Source organism: Bos grunniens, chromosome 15 (genome assembly GCF_055505025.1).
Source record: "Bos grunniens cultivar Pamir isolate PY7600 chromosome 15, Bosgru_T2T1.0, whole genome shotgun sequence".
Taxonomy (NCBI): domain Eukaryota; kingdom Metazoa; phylum Chordata; class Mammalia; order Artiodactyla; family Bovidae; genus Bos; species Bos grunniens.
The window spans coordinates 26456047-26474671 of NC_141179.1; the positions used below are offsets into that span (position 1 = coordinate 26456047).

Consider the following 18625-nt stretch of genomic DNA (forward strand, 5'->3'; position numbering starts at 1 on the left):
GGCTCTTTTAACATGTATCACATATAAAAGCTCTTTTAAAATAAATGAGTTTAACAATTGTCATGCTGAGTTGTAACATAAGCTGATTTGGAAGTTCCTGTATAGTATAGCATGTTAGGGATTTGTATGTTAAATCTTCTCTTTGAATTATCCAGGAAATCATTCCTTTCTCACCTTTATTTTCTTTATGGGAAACCAAAAAAACAAAGTTTCTGCTGGTTTAACACCCAAATCACTCAAGACACTTGGAACAAAACAAGGAGCAATCTACTTAAAACTGTAAGATCCAAGAATGTGAAATGGTTTTAGATTTCAGCAAGTCTCATCCTTAGAGACTCTACGTGCTATAAGAATAAGCTGAATTTGCATTTGAAAATCTAGTAAAACAAACTAAGTGTCCTTTTTCAAGGGAAATGAATAGCAAAATAAGAGAAAAGCACTTCATATGTATTCCCAAGGAAAGTCACAGACTCCTTAAAAGCACTCAAAACAGACAGCACCTTCTTGAAACTTGTACCTATCTTAAAAACAAAACAAATGTCCTCTTATATAATTCATGCAATATATTAACTTTTGCTCTTTAATCTCTCTTGAAGTTGTCTTCCTGCATGGTTCCTCTACAACATTTTCATAGTAACCCTCCATCACGTCAAAATTCATCTATACACAGTATTAGTTTAAAATATTCTTTGATAAAAAAATAAATAAAAAGCTACATACAGACAACTGAAACCATGCTGAAAGAGATTTAATGCCCAGGGAGCACAGAGTTCTATAGCCAAAACATACAAAAGGGGAACATTCTGTGCAAAAGGTAATATATAAAACAGAATCAGTAAAAAAGATAGCTAGCAGTGACATTCTCTGAAACACAAGCTATGCCTCTATAGTTTGGACCATACAAGGTGAAAGCAAGTTAATGGCTAATTAGAATCCTGTATTAGCTAATAGGAAAGAAGAATAAAGCTTCAGCATACCACAAAATCACTGTCATATTGACATTCATTCCAAATGTCGCTAGCACATTGATTTTCTTAGAAGCTTCATGATTCAGCTGCCTCTGAGCCACAGTCAGAGCAGTGCCCACCTGCATCGCTGGCTAAATACAGCTTTAGAAGAGAAATGGATGGAGGTGGCAGAATTAATAAATTATCATTTTTCTTCACAACTTGCTAGGAAATACGCACAGTGAGAAAAATCTGTAAAAATAGGCTTTGGATTGAACAGAGTTTCTAAAAGAATTTCTTAGACAGGAATTTTTGAAATATATTTTTAAAAATCCAGTTTTCTTTAAAAGCAATATTTTAGTCCAAACAGCTGATCTTTATTTTGGTTCCTCTGTTTTCTGGCTTTCTTCATCAATCATTTTTAATTATCTTTTGTATCAAGAACCAACAGAAAGGAACTGGGGAAAAAAAAAGATGTCAACTCAGGAGACCACAAAAATTCCCTATGAGTGCCTAAAAAAAAAAAAAAATAGCCACTGATTTTCAACTGTGTAGAGAAATACAAACCCCAGGGTCATTGCCACTAAATCGGCAGACCAACATGATGAGTGCTGCTGTCAACGTGGCCAGTCTACCTTGACTTTTGAATGTCAAAAATAATATGGATGGAATTGACTAAGCAGTCTCCGAGGTACTGCCTTTAAAATTTTTAACTTTATGGCCATTAAATATTGAACAGATAATTGGATTTATCCCCTTCAGTGCTTTACGGATGTACAAAGTACCTACCTTCTCCTGTTTTATTCAAATTAATGGTGCTCTTTTAAAGTGTCTGCCCTGAGCACACACTATAGCCGACTCATTAAAAGGATGCTTCCTCTTCTGCTTACCAACTCTTTTCTCCATTTGTAATAAGAGGCCAAAAACCACACTAAAAACCCACAAGTACAGTTAAGGGCAAATCTATTGTGAGTCACCCTGAAAACGAGAATTTTCCCTCCCTCAACTCACATACATGGTGTGAATTTGGCAGTTGATTAGCTGTTATCTTGGAAAACCACAATAGTGAATCCATTTTTTGTTTTTAATTAAAATATTTATAAATGCTTCTTTGCAACTGGATGGCTTACTGCTACATTCTGAAATCAAGTCTGGAGAACATAAGGATGCCAGTATCTCTCTAGAGGATTAGCCAAATGAAACCTTGGATTGTGAATTGGCCAGGGGAAAAAAATATACCCATGGACAGGCTGTGCAATTCACACTAGCGATAAGGTATTTCTATCAAGTATGACTAACACCTACAAAAGTACCATCTGAAAATAACTCCGGTGGAGATGTGAGTGGAAAGGGGTTAATGGAAATAATGTTTTCATTTTAAACAATATAAATCCACAACTGGCATCCCACTGGCCCGTGACCTCCCCATACCCAATCCTTGTTCAAGTCATTTGCTAGTGTAATTGAAACCTTCTTTGAGAGTCTTTAGATTTCATTTCATGTTTGGGGGACAATACAGCTAAAAGACATTTACCATCCATCTTTCTTAACATTCCTAATCTAAATAGAAGACCCAAATCCAAGACTGTGCTTTTGATGGATCGCTCGCCTTCCTATACAGTAGAGCTTAAAGAGATCCCATTATTGCTTTCAGAAAACCTTTACAGAAAACATATATTCATATTCATTTTAGTTTTTACCATACAGCTTAACAATATATATTTATTTTTAATGGATTTTTTAAAGAAACAGATAAGTCTGCAATTAAAATATTCAAAAGAACAAGATAAAAACAAACACATTAAATGTAGGTGAAAAAAAAAAAGGCTCAGCAACATGACATGTTAAAAAAATATAGAAATGTAGAAACAAGATTTGCTGCTCCTGAGTAAAATGCTAAAGAAACGTCAACACTTTTCCTATACGTGAGTACTTTTCAGTCCAGGTTTCCATCTACTCATTTCTCATAGTTGAAACAGGCTATAAAGAAATGCTTCCTTCTGGTTGCCCAGTGTTATTAACACACCATTACCAGGGGACAGACTTTTGATGATCACTTCAGTTATTCTATTAGACATGCATTCAAAATAATGGGTTTTATTTTAAATTTGTCTTGGAATATATATGAGGGCTATCAATATGAAGACAAATTTTTAACTGCTATAGCTAGGAAAATTTGAAAGATTGCAGGAAAAAAAAAAAAAAAACAAGCCACCCACCTCAGTTAGGTACATTTTAGTCTGGTGGCTAACTTAAGAAAATTTCACAATCTGTCAGAAAACCCTCACATATAAAGCCATAACTTCAACATTCAAATAGGCTCCTCAGAATAGCTAATGGGCTGCACAAACACAGCCTCCTTTCATATCCATTTCTAATTATTTGACTTACAAGCGTCACAACTGTATCAAAAATACAAATAAAGCTGGCTGACAGCCCCTCAGACACTAATTCTGAAGTGTCTTTGCTGTACAAGCTGCTTTATTGCTTTCTGTGCACTGGGATTTTTCCTATATAAGAAAAGGACAAAATTGGACACATTCTAATATTAAGATTACATAGGTTACCTCTAACAAAATTACCTGCCGGACCTAAAGGAGCAACTGTGAAATTCATTTCTACAAATCAAGCCTGTCCTGGAACACTACTTCACCTGAAGCTATCTGGCAGTTCATTTAGGCATTTAGGATTAACTGTTGTGAGTCTATCAATCCACAAACCCCAATTGTAATTTTGAACAAAAAGAAGATAAAAGAATATCTTGTGGCTAAGTTCACAAACTCCAAATATTTAATAAAGAAAAACTATACTTTTCACCTTGACCCAAAATGGGAGAACATATTCATATTCCATGTGGAACTAGAGTATATGTCAGTCTTTTCACATTAAACATACTCTAAACTTTGCTGTTGGAAAAAAAAAGATATTTAAATAAGGAGCTTAACGCCTAAAAAATGCACACATTTGATATGCCCACCTCTAAAAGTTGTATTTTTTGAAACTAGAAGGGTGGAAATTAGTAAAATGCATCATTGGTAAGCTTATAAAGGAGTCAGACAAAGAAAAAAGTCAAACAGGTAACAATAGTATATAGAATCAGGGAACTTGGTCCCCAAGACACACAGACAAATGGGCTAAGAAAGGGCATGTCACAAATGCCCAGGTACTGGCCTCACTGTTAACCAAATGCTTCTGATTATCTTCTCTACCAAAAACTTAAGAGTGGTGCAAGAATCGATAGGTTCTTGTTCCCTTTAATTCCCAAGAAATAGCCTTGATTATGAAAAAAAAAATTAGAATAATAAAATAAGAGGATGATTTTAAACTTCAAGAGAATGAGCCGCACTTCCTTAAAATAAATGACCAACTTCCTACAGTGACACATGTCTCAGTATGCTGCTGCTGCTGCTGCTGCTAAGTCGCTTCAGTTGTGTCCGACTCTGTGAGACCCCATAGACGGCAGCTCACCAGGCCCTGCCGTCCCTGGGATTCTCCAGGCAAGAACACTGGAGTGACTTGCCATTTCCTCCTCCAATGCATGAAAGTGAAAACTGAAAGTGAAGTCACTCAGTCATGTCCGACTCTTAGCAACCCCATGGACTGCAGCCTACCAGGCTCCTCCGTCCATGGGATTTTCCAGGCAAGAGTACTGGAGTGGGTTGCCATTAGAGTGTGGAATTTGGGAAACATGTTAATAATATTTTACATATTGCAGCACTATTTACAACAGCCAGGACGTGGAAGCAATCTAGATGTCTAGATGTCCGTTAACAGATGAATAGATAAAGAAGTTGTGGTACATATACACAAAAGGATATTACTCAGCCACAAAAAGGAATGAATGAGTCAGTTCTAGTGAGGTGGATAAACCTATGGCCTGTTATACAGAGTGAAGTAAATCAGAAAGAGAAAAATAACATGCATTAATGCATATATTTAGAATCTAGAAAAATGCTACTGATGAACCTATTTGCAAGGCAGGAACAAAGATGCAGACATAGAGAACAGACTTACAGACAGAGCAGGGGCAGAAGAGGGTGGGACAAATTGAGAAAGTAGCATTGAAATACATAATTACCATATGTAGAACAGATAACTAATGGACAATTGCTGCATAACACAGAGAGCTCAACCTGGCACTCTGTGATAACCAAGGGGGTGGGAAGGGGTGGGAGGTGGGATGGAGGCTCAGGAGGGCAGGAACATATGTATACCTGTGGATGATTCAGGTTGATACATGGCAGAAACCAACACAACATTGTAAAGCAATTATCCTCCAATTAAAAATAAATACATTTAAAAATAAATGGAATCTTGAATTGATGTTAAAATAAACAAAAAATAAATTAAAAAAAACCTAAAACTGAAAGCACAGTGAACCAAACGACACAAATGTCCCTCAAATTAATGACATAACCACTAGGAAGGGAGAGTAGAAAAGATACAAGTATGACCTCAGTATTTTACTATATTCTCCATGCTGAGGAGGCATGGAGGGAAAACAGCAGACACATCCTGAATGCTTGTCTTTAGTAGTTTTCTGTAGTGGCAAGAGTGAAGCAGTTTTGAAAATATTTTTAGACATACTATAAAACTGAGTAAATGAGTATCTGTGTTAGGAGCCAGGATTTTCATTGTGGAAGAAGGAGAATCAAATATATTGATAGAATGGAGGTAGGCATCCTCCTTGGAAACGGTCTGGACTTAGAAGTACTGTAAAGCGTGGGGCAGGCAAGAGCTATAGCAGCCCTGCTCAGCCTTTGGTTGGCACTCAGTGGGCCTCTCCCCCAAGCAAGAGACTGTGAGGGAGCAACTGTCAACCAGTGACCGTTAGTGGTCCTGCTCAGTGATTGGTTGGTGCCACAGTGGGCCCCTCCCCCTTTTCTGTATAAAAGAAGCCTGAATTGGGACTATGGGGAGATGGTTTTTGAGATGATAGTCTGCCATCTCTCTATCCACTAGCTTTCCAATTAAAATTGTTATTCCTTGTTATAACAACTCGTCTCCCAATTTATTGGCCTGTTGTGGGGCAAGCAGGATAAGCTTGGGCTCAGTAACAATACTAGTTCAAACGCATGATTTCTAAACTATGTACATGTGTGCAAGCATGCATGTACGTATTTCTCCTCACTGACTCCTAAAGATGGCCTAGAAAAAAAGGCTCCATTAGTAAGGAGCACACCCAGCACTGAAACATCAGTTTCTAAGACCACTTTCCTCAAAACGGACCCAGAAACCTGCACAGACATGGCTGACTATAGGGCTATGGTAGAGAAGGTACAAGATGAGCCTACAGCATCTTATATCAGAAAGTTAGTGCTCAAAAAAAAAAAAAAAAAAAAAAAAGGAGGCATGTCAAAAGAACACAGAACACAGGTGATGCAATCTGATTACTCTCATTGATTAAATCTAGAATTCGAGCATAAATATATTTAAGAAAAGTAATAAGTAATAAACCATTAAAATAGAGAGTCTAAGAGTCAACAGCAATAACAGAAGAGAGAATGGATGGATGGATGATGGATGGGTAGGTGGGTGGGTGGAAGGATTTCTCTTTGAAAGAGAATGCAGACTGCTAACTGGTAAATGCTGATGCTCTAATTCCAAATCATCATAGGAAAGACTAGTTCATGCAAGACTCATCAAGAGAAGTTACATCTAAAGGGAAATTTTGGAAGAGGAATAAGATATTTGCATGTTGCCACAGATTGCTTATTAGTATCAAGGGAAAGTATAGTATCTATACAGTGGAAAAAACATATAATCCTTTGAGCAGATAATCAAATTTAATATCAATGAAGGGAAGAACACTGGGTTCCTCTTGATGTAATGCTCGAATAAGGACATGTCACTTAATTATTTCAGCTGGGAATGTATGGTCTTAATTTTACCATGAGGAAACATTAGACAAACCCAAATGAGCAAATTTTTATTAAAAAAAGAGTCCTATATATTTTTTCATGTCAATGTCATAACAAAGAAAGCCCCATTAAATGAGATATAACAACTAAATGCAATGTGTGATCCTGGAATGGACCTAGTACTATAGGAGGAAAAATGCCAGAAAGGACATCATTAGCTCAACTGACCAATCTGAAATATGAACACAAGATTATAGCGTATCAATATTAAGTTTCCTGGAGTTAGTAAGTATACTGCTGCTAGACCAAAAATATTCTCCTTCTTTGGAAATACACTCCTAAGTATTTGGAAGCCAAGGGACATGATTATGCAGCATACTCTCAAAAGGTTTAGGAAAAAACTGAATAGAGAAAGATGGGGAAAGAAAACAGAGAAAAGTGTTTAAACACACAATCCATAAAGTATACAGAGTTCAAGGACAGCAAGAGACAAATATGTGTAAAGGGAATATGGGTGTCTTTTGGTACTATTCCTGCAACTTTTCAGTAAGTTTCAAACTATTTCCCCAAAAAGTTAAAAAAAAACCAACTCCTCCCCCAAATGACCCAGAGAATTTAAAATGACTAATGTAGTGTTCCTAATCTCATACTTTATTTCTGTTAAGGTCACTTAAATGTGAAGAAAGTGTTACACACAAAGATGCTGGTCACAGTATTTATAACTGCAAAAAACTGACATAATGTATTTACAAAAAATGGGATAATAAAATTATGCTACATAAACTCAACACAATGCAGCCTTTAAATCTGCATACAAAAGTATATAATAACAATTGGAAATATATAATGAAAAACAGGAGGATTAAGGATGATATATAGTATAATCTCATGTAGGTAAAGCAAAGAGAAAAAAAAAATTAGAGAAAAGATTAAAAAAAAAAAAGAACATGCCAACACTGGTTCTCTCTCCCAGAGATGGTTTATGGATGACTTCTTTCCCTTCTGCTTTCTTTATATTTCAAATATGTAATGCTTGTGTCATAATGCTATGATGATAAAAATAAGGTTTATTCTTAGAATAAATAACACAGTAGAAGTAAACAGAAATAAGTTTAAGTTCCTCATATACCTACTGTATACTTAAGGTGGATGTTCAACCATCCAAATTTAATTTGACCTACTTCTGGTCTCAAAGATGGGAAATAGAATAGAGTCATGCTAGGAGACAGTCTCTAGTAGAATTTATTTAAGGTGGTGAATCTGTACATTCATGAGCCACAGATGCCTCCTTTCTCCTTATTCTGAGCCATGGGAAGATGGTGAGATCACTTTACACCACTGCAACCCCCACACACACGCCTGCCCGTAAAGAAGGGGAAAAGAGAAGCAGAGCACCAACAGGGGCTGGCACGTGATGGGGGCCTCCATCCACTACACTGTACCTGGCTAAGCTCAACAGTACACTTCTCATCACTCCTGCTCAGATGCTGGAGAGCATACACTGTGCCTGAAATCCTTCAATTCAGTCGTAGTCAACAGCTTTGGTGCTCCGCAGGGAAATGGTCCAGCCCAATGATTCTGTGCAGAGGACTTGCCTCTGCATATAGGGTTCTCTGAGGTAGTCATCGGGGGTGGCGGAAGGTAGAGAAAGGAGGGATGTGTCCATGTGTGTATGTTGCAGGGGGAAGGGAGGGAAAAGGGGTGGATAGTAAGGGAAGAAGGAACAGGAGTGGGTAGAAAACATCAGAGCTTTTCAGAAGCAGGTGGGACTTCCTGGAGGTCCAGCCATTAAGATTCTGGGCTTCCACTTCAGAGGGTATGGGTTAGATCCCTGGTCAGGGATCTAATATTCCACAAGCCACACAGCATGGCCAAAAAGTGAAAAAAGTAGATGAAGATGATGAGATGTAAATGTTTGGTTAACTGAAAGGCTGAAAGGAAAACTGAAACACATCACCATTCATTTTCTAACAGCCCAAGAGTCTCCCACAGTCATTGCCAAAAAGTCAGGTTATTAAAAGGGTTGCTTTTTTTTTTTCTTAAGAGAATTACAGTAAACAAAAGAGGAAGCTTCTAGATTAAACAATTATTAGAGCTCAGTTCCTGTTTAAGATACACATATTTGGAAGCATTTAATTATATTTATTTCTTAATATACTCTGGTGTGAGCAATCTTGAACTTTGAATCTCATAACTCAGCCAATGAAATAATTAACATTCTTTTGCCAACCTGATTTGGATGAAAAAGTCAAACACTTCATTTAAAATTTATGTGAGGTACATTCATAAGAATACACTAATTTCTCATTCAGATTTCAATTGAATCAATTTAATGACTGCCGATAGCAAAGCAATAGGAATGCAAAGAAGAAAAATAGTCAGACAATTGACAATTACCCAAAGTTCCTGTCATGTTTTATGAATCAACAATTGTCTCCAAACTTGTGAAAGAAATCAATGTGCATTAATTTCTAGAATCTTATAACCTATCTGCACTTAACTATAAAAAATGAAGACAATTAGACATACAATTTAAAGAACTCATCGATTTGAATGAACAGAAATAAAGAGCGCCTTTACAATCCCATATTCCCTTTCAAGGCAGCACAACTTACAGGGCTGTCTGGTTTACCACTGTTTCTTCTTCGCATTTCCTGTTCTTTATCAGCAAAATGGTTACAATGGCCTTTCAGACTTGAGTGATGCATGACAGAACAACACAGTTCCATTCTCAAATATGAATAGCCTGGGAACACAGCTCCAAGAGGCAACCGCAATGGTTAAGCCAGAGAATAAATAACACGGAGCAACATTATCACATTCTAAAATTAAGCACAAAAAGAGGGTAGAAATAAAAGGAGGAAGAAAAGGCCAAAAAAAAAAAAAAAAAGAGGGGGGAACCCCTGCAATTTCAACACATGAAGGGAAAACTCACTGCCATCACTGTTCTTCCTGTTTTCCTCTGAAACAGAACATTAACACTAGGACTTACTGTGGGATAGATTAGATTTTTTTCTTTCCAAGTGGTGAATAAATCTCTAGTTTTACCACTTCCACTTGCCTCCCCACGCTCCACATTTATGAAACTTCTTTGAAGCCATACATAGAGAGGCCACAAAGCCATCACTCTGATGCTGCAGCTAGTAGGGCCCCAAAAGCATAGTGTCCAAGGATGAAGGCATTCAGACAAAAAGACCTACTTCAAAAACCCTCCAGCAATGTGTAAGGTTCTAGACCAAGGTGACGGATTTCTGTCAGCCATCCTAAAAAAGAGATAACCTGCATAGCCGAGACTTAAACCCAATTAAACCTGGATTGTTCCTGGCCTACAGGTACAATCACACCAGGAAGGATACAGTTCTATAGAAGTAAAAACAATAAATTCACATCTTGCTCAGCTGTCATATATTCTCATTATGCCCAATGCAGATCAACCCATCTAAAACTGTAACCACTCCCCTCCCATTCCGCGCTCTCTTTTTTCCATAGTTGTTCCCACACTCAAAACACTGTAAGATTTGTTCATTTATTACATTAATTGCTTATTTCTCACTCCCCCCATCCTCTGCCCTCCTGGATTGTGAGTTCTAGAGGGTGGAATATTTGTTCAGTCCACTAATCTATCTCAGCACATAACAGACACTCAGTAAATATCATACAAATGAATGAATCATTCATCAAATTAAATGATTTCTTAAAGCTCTTCCTATTCAAGTAGAAAAGGCAAGAATTAGGCAAGGAACCTTATAGAGTTATAATAGGACAGATAAAGGATTCAATCCCTGGGTTGGGAAGATCCCTTGGAGAAGAGAATGGCAACCCACTCCAGTATTCTTGCCTGGAGAACCCCAGAGGACAGAGGAGCCTGGCAGGCTAAAATCCATTGGGTTGCAAAGAGTCAGACATGACTGAAGCAACTTAGCAGCAGGAAAGGGTTATTATCTTTACTATAAAAAGCCTATTTACATTGATTAAAGACCTCTCTCTAAAACACTGATCCAGAAATGAGTAAAGACCCTAAACAACAGCTGTTTAAAAAAAAAATGGTTTAACCATTTTTAACCAAGTAGTTAAAAATATTTGAAGAAAAATAAACTCACTAATATCAAACACTAAAACAAAACATTTTTTTTTCTCCTCTGAGTAATTAGCAAAGATTTTTAAAACTAAACATTCCTATCACAATGACAGTGAAGTAAGATGATCCTTCTTAGACAGTGGACATAAAATTAAAACAACCATTCTAGAGAATAATTTGGAAATAAGAATTTAGAGCTAAATAGGTCCATATCTCTAACCCAGGAATTTCATTTTGTGAACACTTATTGTAAAGAAATACTTTGAAATATAGACAAAGATCAAATACAAAGATGCTCATCAACGTATTATTTACAATAGCAAAATTCTGTAAACAATCTAGGTAATTAACAATAGAGAAATGGCTCAGTCAATTATGGTCTAGCCACTAAATTCAATATTATATAGTCTTTAAAAAGGGCTTCCCTGGTAGCTCAGCTGGTAAAGAATCTGCCTGCAATGCAGGAGACCCCAGTTCAATCCCTGCTTAAAGAACTTTCAAAAGGACAAGAATGTGAATAATACAATGTCAAATACAGTAAGTTTCCTACATATGAACAAGTTCTGTTCCAAGAGCATATTTGTAAGTCCAACAAAGTTAGACTAAGTTACGTACCCAACTAACACAATCAGCTATGCACTACTGCACTGTAATAGGTTTCTAATACTTAACACACAAATAATGCATAAAAAACAAACACAAAAATAAAACGTTTTTAATCTTACAGTACAATACCTTGGAAAGTACAGTAGTACAGTCTAACAGCTGATGTACAGGGTCTAGCATCAAGTGAACAGAGCTCCTGACTGGAGGAGGGAGACGAGGTGGGAGATAGAGATGGATAGTCAGCAACGGAGATGGAGGGGAAGCCGCAATTTCACTCACACCTGACACTGATGGCCCAGGTTCTGGTTCTCTGCTGTATTCAACTCTATCTACCCTCTTGAAAAAACGATCCAGTGATGTCTGGGTAGTAGCTCTTTTTCTCTCATCATAAATGACACGGGAGCATTGGACTGCATTCTGAGCAGCCGCTGCAACCTTCAGGTACCATTCTACACGCAGGTCCTGTGCCTCGAAAGCTAACAGTGCCTCCTCAAATAACAAAAATCCCCCTGCCAGCTTCCTGCGTCATGAATCTCTTCAGTTCTTCAGTTACTTCTTCCTCCTGTAGTTCCACTGAATTATTTTCACCTTTGTTTCTATCATTACTGCTTGGTGCATCTTAGCAGTACCAGTTGCATCACAGGGGCTTTTACGCTTGCTTCTGGATATCCTTGGCTTGAAATAAAGACACTGTACTTTGTGTGTACAGCACACAAAGGCACAACCTGTGGAGGATGCACGCACGTGACGGTGTATACCAGGCACGTGAACTAACTTACACGACTGCACATACAAACACACGTTCACACCTTTGAAAGTTCACAACTTGGAAGATTCATATGTAAGGGACTTACTGTAAATGAAAGCAAGTCAATCTGTTCTGAACCATGTAGGGTGAAATGCAAGGAAGGCAGAAATATCTAGAGTATTTATCTGAGTGGTAGGCCTATAGATGAATTTTATTCTCTATATGCTCATGGGTTTTCTTATTTATTTTAAACATGTTCTACCTTTATAATAGAAAGAAAATTTAAATGAAAGAAAGATTTCATAGAAGAGTTGAGACAAAATATGCTTTTATGAGTTGTCCATATTAGCAAGGAGAATAAAATCTTGAAAAGTCTTGGAAAAAAAAAAAAGTAAATGTTAGAAGAGCATCTGCAAAAACACAGGAGTAGCATTCTTAAGAAAGAGAACACCCTTAATCTCCTTTAAATAAAAAGCAGCAATTAAGAAACCACAGCCCTGAATAACCTCTATAAGTCCTTTCATTCCAAGAGCATATTCTTAGAATTTTTCTTTTAAAGTTCAATGTGAAATTTGACAGGGAATCGTTTTATTTCCTAACTCACGTAGCTATGAAAGAGGAACAAATCTTTAAAAAATAAAAAAAAAGAAGAAAAAATACAAAACATTTATGGCATGTGTCCTTTGCCATAAACAAATTATTGACAATAAATGGACTTTTCGATACATCAGCCAAATATAGAGTCACTGATCACAGCTATAAATCATCTGCTAGAAAAAGGCTGAATTTATAAAAACAAAACAAAAAAAGCTCTATCTTTATCAGATGGTCAGAAGAAAAACTATCTAAACTCTTAAGAAAGCCTTTTTTCCCCCTAAATATCTGTACAGGCAGAATAATCATTTAAACAATTCTAAAACAAATTTAAACATTCAACACAAAACGTTTGTGCCTACAGATAGAGACCTACCAACGTAATATCTGCACATGCTCTTTGGAAAGGAAATCTACAGAACTGTGTCAACAAATATAAACATGCTTTGCTGTCATCTGACAGCACTGCTTCATGAAATTACATCAGATCTCTATCTAAACCAAGTTTTAGAGCTATCCATAGAGGCAGTAAAAGCGAATGTGAAGAAAGGTAAGAAAATTCAAGCAAACGTATTACTTTTCTTTTAAGCTCAAATCTATTTCTTAAGGCTAAACATCAGAAGCAAGATGCTCAAATACCAAGACTTTCCTTCATAACCTTTGCTTTGAATCTAGCTCCACAGGGAGAAAAGCATGTTTACAAGAACCATGAGACGTGTGAAAAGCAATAACCAAGGTAAATGAAAAAAGTGCCAGGTTAAGTTTTAGTTAGAACTTTATTGCAAAAATACTTTGTTTTATGAAATGAAGAAATCTACTTTTCCTCTTCTCCTCTAGCGTTACATATTGAAAAACGAAAACATGATTAAACTATTCTTTTAATGCCATCTCATCATTTATAAAGAGCTTAAAGAAAACAATTTGCATGCAGGCTGAGCACGATGGTGCATCGTGTGGAACCCAATGTCAAAAACTCAAGTTCAATTTCCAGTGCTAATCAAGTTTCTAAAACAGGAACTCTGTTCTTTTCCCTTCTAGCTGCGTGCTTTGATTTTCTTTTGCAGTCTTAATTCAAAATGTTCTAAAATTTTGGAGTCAATTTTTTTAACAGACAAATGTAGCATGTCAAAGAAAACATCAGAGGTAATTACTTCTCACCCACTGTTCTCATTCCAGAAGAAAAGACAAAAATAGAAGGGTCAGAACTTTTGGATTATTTTAATGGTGTGTGTTTACGAAAGAGAAAGTGAGAGAGTATCAGGGAAATTCATTCAGCTAAAGTAAGGAGTGACAAAGCAGATTTATAGAAATCGTAATACATCTGTGATACTTCAAAACTTGTCCTTGATATTTCAATTTCTGGCCATTACTACATATAAAACTGAGGATTGCCAAATTTGGATGTTAGAATCATCTAGAGAGCTCTTAAAAATTCCAAAGCCCAGGTCTGACTTCCAAATAAACTACAATCCTTTTTAAAAAAAACATGCGTCAACACATCCAGAATTAATTGTAACATTTTGTTCCTCTTACTTTTAGCTCTTTTCTCCCCTCTTTTTTTTTAATTGAAGTATAGTTTATTTACAAATGATGTTGTATTAGTTTCAGGTGTACAACACAGTGATACTGTTTCACTTGTTCACAAGAATAGAGATATACCTTTTCAGATTATTTTCCTTTTTATATGATTACAAGATATTGAGTATAGTTGCTTGTGCAACTACCATAGGTCCCTGGTGGTTATCTGGGTCCTTGGTAGTTGTCTATTACATATAGATACATATTTGTCTCTATGTATATATATATACTTGTCTACATGATTGTCTACATTACTATATATATAGTAAGGTAGACCACAGTCTTTGAAGAATGAAATTAGGCATCAGAGTTTCTGAAGCTCCCCAGGTTTAGGAACCACTGACACAGAGTACAGAAACCAAATAAATTATCTCTCCTTTGAGATTTACCATAGCTGTTATTCCAGGGAATTTAAAAAGAAAAGAAAGAAAAATCACTCAACCAATGCATTAATCTATACCTGCTTTTAAAGAAAATCATTTACACATACACTCACTGCTGTTACTGAAGCTGGCTCAACAAAATGCTGGAAAAAATCATTATCAGAGTACACGGCATATTATGCTGACATGAGTTTATACTGCACAGCATCATTCCTTTGAGAAGGATGCTGATTTGGGTGAAGGAGCAGAAGGGAGAGTGTCCTATTATAAACTCAAAATGAGGTGATGTAGATTCCAAGGTGACTATCATAGCTTTCCAGAAACAAACTGGCAGCAATTAGAGATGTTTGAAGCACGTCAACTTGCTTAGCCTCCTACCTTAGTTTTTATTCTAATAAGGGAAAGGACATTAAAACCTTCTGTTAAGTATAAATATGCAGAAGGAGAGAGGGAAGAAAATCCCAAAGCCTTAATTCCATTTAAAAAAAGGATTCATTGCAGCTAATTTTCTGAATGTTCATAATACTTAAAGATGTCCAGAAAGATCTTATTCATTAAATATCATTGTCTTTACCTCTTGTTCCTTCTATCCCCTGCGTCTCTATAAAAAAAATGAGTAAGGTACATGTGTTCTGTTTGTACTACTGGTTCATGACATTCAAAGAGTTCATCATGTACAGAGCACCACCTGTGTACTTAGCTTCAATCTGCAGAAATCTTTCATCCCTAGGAAAGAGTATAGATTATTTTTATGCTATCCAAATGGGAGAATGTCCCAGATACCAGATGATGAAGGGGCCCCAGAGGGACCATAATGCTAACATGCTTATGAGCACTATAAAATTTGGCTTCAAAGACACTCTGAGTTTGGCAGTGCTTCCACAGATCTCCGTGAATAGTAAAGACATAGTTGTTATTGGTGGTGGAAGCAAAGGGCAGGAGGCAAGAAGCATGCCCTTGTGCGTGCAATCACACTCCATTTAAGACACAAGGAATTCTCTTAGAGAAAACCAGGAGAATCGCTGCATCAATTTATGTGCTACAAACATGGTTTGCTTCATTACTGTAGCATAGAATTAAACACATAAATCTGGACCACTCTTCAAAGACCTAAGGTCAAGCTGCAAAACATTTTCCTCCGTGCTGGCTTTTGGCATTCTGGTGATTTCAACGCCATTTATGCCAGGCCAACCTTCGACAAAGCACCGTTTAACTTTCTTTTTTAACAGCAGATGAAGGTGAAGGGAATACTTCTTGGCAGAACAGATATGCTAGAAATTTAGAGTTGTTCTCTTTTGTCCTAAATTTTCTTCTGCCTCAATCCTGCAGTGAAGTCACGATACATCTGTGACAGAATAAGTCCCATGGCAGCAGACTGACATCATAAACACCAGATTAAGACTTGGCTGCAAAGCCAAAGGAGATGATGGGCTGGGAAGGAAGAGGCTATAATTCAAACAAATCTCTTCCATAATAGCTGTGGGAATACTAAACATTACTGGCCAAGTAAATTGCTTTTTGTATAAGTGTTCTCTTTTTTGAAGTTTGCCCCAGAGTGAAAGTTTCTCTGTTAAGTCAGAACCCTAGCATTATTTTAATGTACTGTTCTGTATTTAATAATTTTATGCTTTAGACATTAGTCTGTTACCATGGGAATGACAGCAGCACAAATACAGGATTACGGCTATCAAGCAAGAGAAAAGAAATTATGAATAAGTCTCGTTATGTTCAATAATTAGCAACTACATGGAAAAAAACAAAACCATGAATTTAGGTTGATGCATTTATCTCAGTGTTTGAATACAACTCTGAGTATGTTATTGCTTTAAAATGAGACTCTAGCAAACTGCCAAAAAAAAAAAAAACACTTGACTAGCAGTTGCTACTCAGTGCTATGATCTGAAAACTCATCCTGTCCAGCTCTTTCCTCCTGTTTTAATTCTTCCCTTGCAAAAGGGAACTAATGGATACAACATTCAAGATGGATTCTGATCATTCAAACCAACACTTTGGGCTTAAAAGTAAGGAAATATTGAATAGAACTGGCTCCTCTACCTTCATCACAAAATGAACAGCTTCCAGAAAAATGATGCTGCCTTCTCCCCACAATGAAAACTCTATTATTAAATATGGGATGGTAGGTACAGAAATGGACTGCTAGGCATGAGACATAAAAGTCCAACTAGGATAATGTAAAATCCATATACGCCTCTGTTGCTTCTGAAGTTACAATAAAGAAAATTGTACTCCAGGACATTCACCTTGATGACTAAGGAAGAGTTCCATGCATTTAGTGCAAGGCCTGCAGTTGCACTAATTGCAGCAAAGATAACCAAAATGGTGGACAAACATTTTGAGATGACCAAAGACTGCTAAAGAAGTAAGTACTTCACTAAACCAAAGTCCACCCCCAAGTATGAAAGGGCAAAGTCATAGTATCCAGTCTTTCCCAAGTACGTGGGGAAGCAGGCACATTGCCAGATCTCTGGCATCCTGTGGATTCATTGCCTTACTCTACAAAAGCAGCAATGTTAACATGATCCATTCTAAAACAGGGCAAGAATCAAATTTTAATCTCTCAAACAGGTAAACAGTTAATGAAGATTGACAGCTCCTTAGGACTTTCGAACGTCCCTACTTCCTCTTCCATGAGGTTTTCTGCATTCTAAGGCAACGGCACAACACATCGGAGGAAAGTAATTTTAGAAAGTGCCATCCAAATTATCTGGTCGTGAATAGGCTCTGATTAAAATATAAAGAGCTTTTAAAATAATTTAAAATGATTCACTGGAACTAATTTGGAGATATTTTAATCTCTGAATGTGCAATGAACTGTAGTCTCCCTTGGCCCCAGCCTCTCCTTAGAGAGGGACGTTTCTAGTTAGGCCTTTTGCCATTGGTAAGAGGCATCAGTCATACCAACTCAGATGCACTTCACCTGTGCAGTTCCCTCCACCTTTTATGATTTGTGTCTTTCCAACTGGCACAGTTCCCTTCTACTTTCCAAACTTAGAGATACTTCCCCTTCTCGATGAATATCAGTCTTCTGTTTACTAAAGGCAGATAGCTAGATAATTCTGAACACAACAATGTGACAATTTAAAGAATCACATGAGATCAAAAGACCTCAGCTTACATTCTGTAGTCATTTGTTTGAATTCCATCTTGGATTAAACAAAGGAATGTTTTCCCAACATAATGTTCCAGCATATTCTCAGAGACTCCACTAAGGCCCACTGTGAATCAACACCTAAGCCGCTCTTAACTAGGCTTTTCTAGTGTGACACAAAGTTCAAGGAGATGTTTGCTGCTTTGCAACTCCTTCACAAAACCCTTTGGTGCTCGGTGTGCAAGATTCCCTAACTCTCAGCCAAAGACACTTCAGATAAGAGGAAGACAGCTGATCTCTATTTTCTTGCATTCTAGACCTTTCAGTTTCTTTCTGAGACTCTGGATAAAGAGCTAAAGTTGAGAAGAAGAAATGAGGGACAAGTGTACATATTGGAATAGTGTGATAAACACAACTATCCCCTGATCTAATCTTCCCAGCAGTCTAAGGAAGCAGGTATTTTTCTATGTTGTTCATAAATGAAGATCTCGAGGACGAAGATACCCAATAACTAGTAATGGAAGGGTGAAGTTCAAACTCAACACCATTCCAAAACTCAAATCCTTTCGGCTATATCCTGACTGAAGTCCAGGCTTCTTGAAAGCAGGAACCCTGGCTTTTAATTTTTCTATGTCATCTTGAGAGACTACATGTACAAACAGTTCTTAACAAACATGTACAACAAGTAAGAGGCAAAAGGATTTAAAGGAAACTGTGTAGT

At 36.9% G+C, this 18625-nt stretch overlaps 1 protein-coding gene across 12 annotated transcripts in view; it reads right to left on the reverse strand.

Moving 5' to 3' along the window:
* Positions 1-18625, reverse strand: part of CADM1 (cell adhesion molecule 1) — a 353033-nt gene that overhangs the window by 226807 nt on the left and 107601 nt on the right. The window contains exon 1 of one of the 12 annotated variants that reach the window (XM_086339342.1): positions 1-18603. This exon is cut by the window's left edge and continues 77383 nt beyond it. The exons of the other annotated variants lie outside the window; for them this stretch is intronic. The gene's annotated coding sequence lies outside the window, so the exon portion shown is untranslated. Of the gene's footprint in view, positions 18604-18625 lie in introns of those variants that run through there. 12 annotated transcript variants of the gene reach the window in all.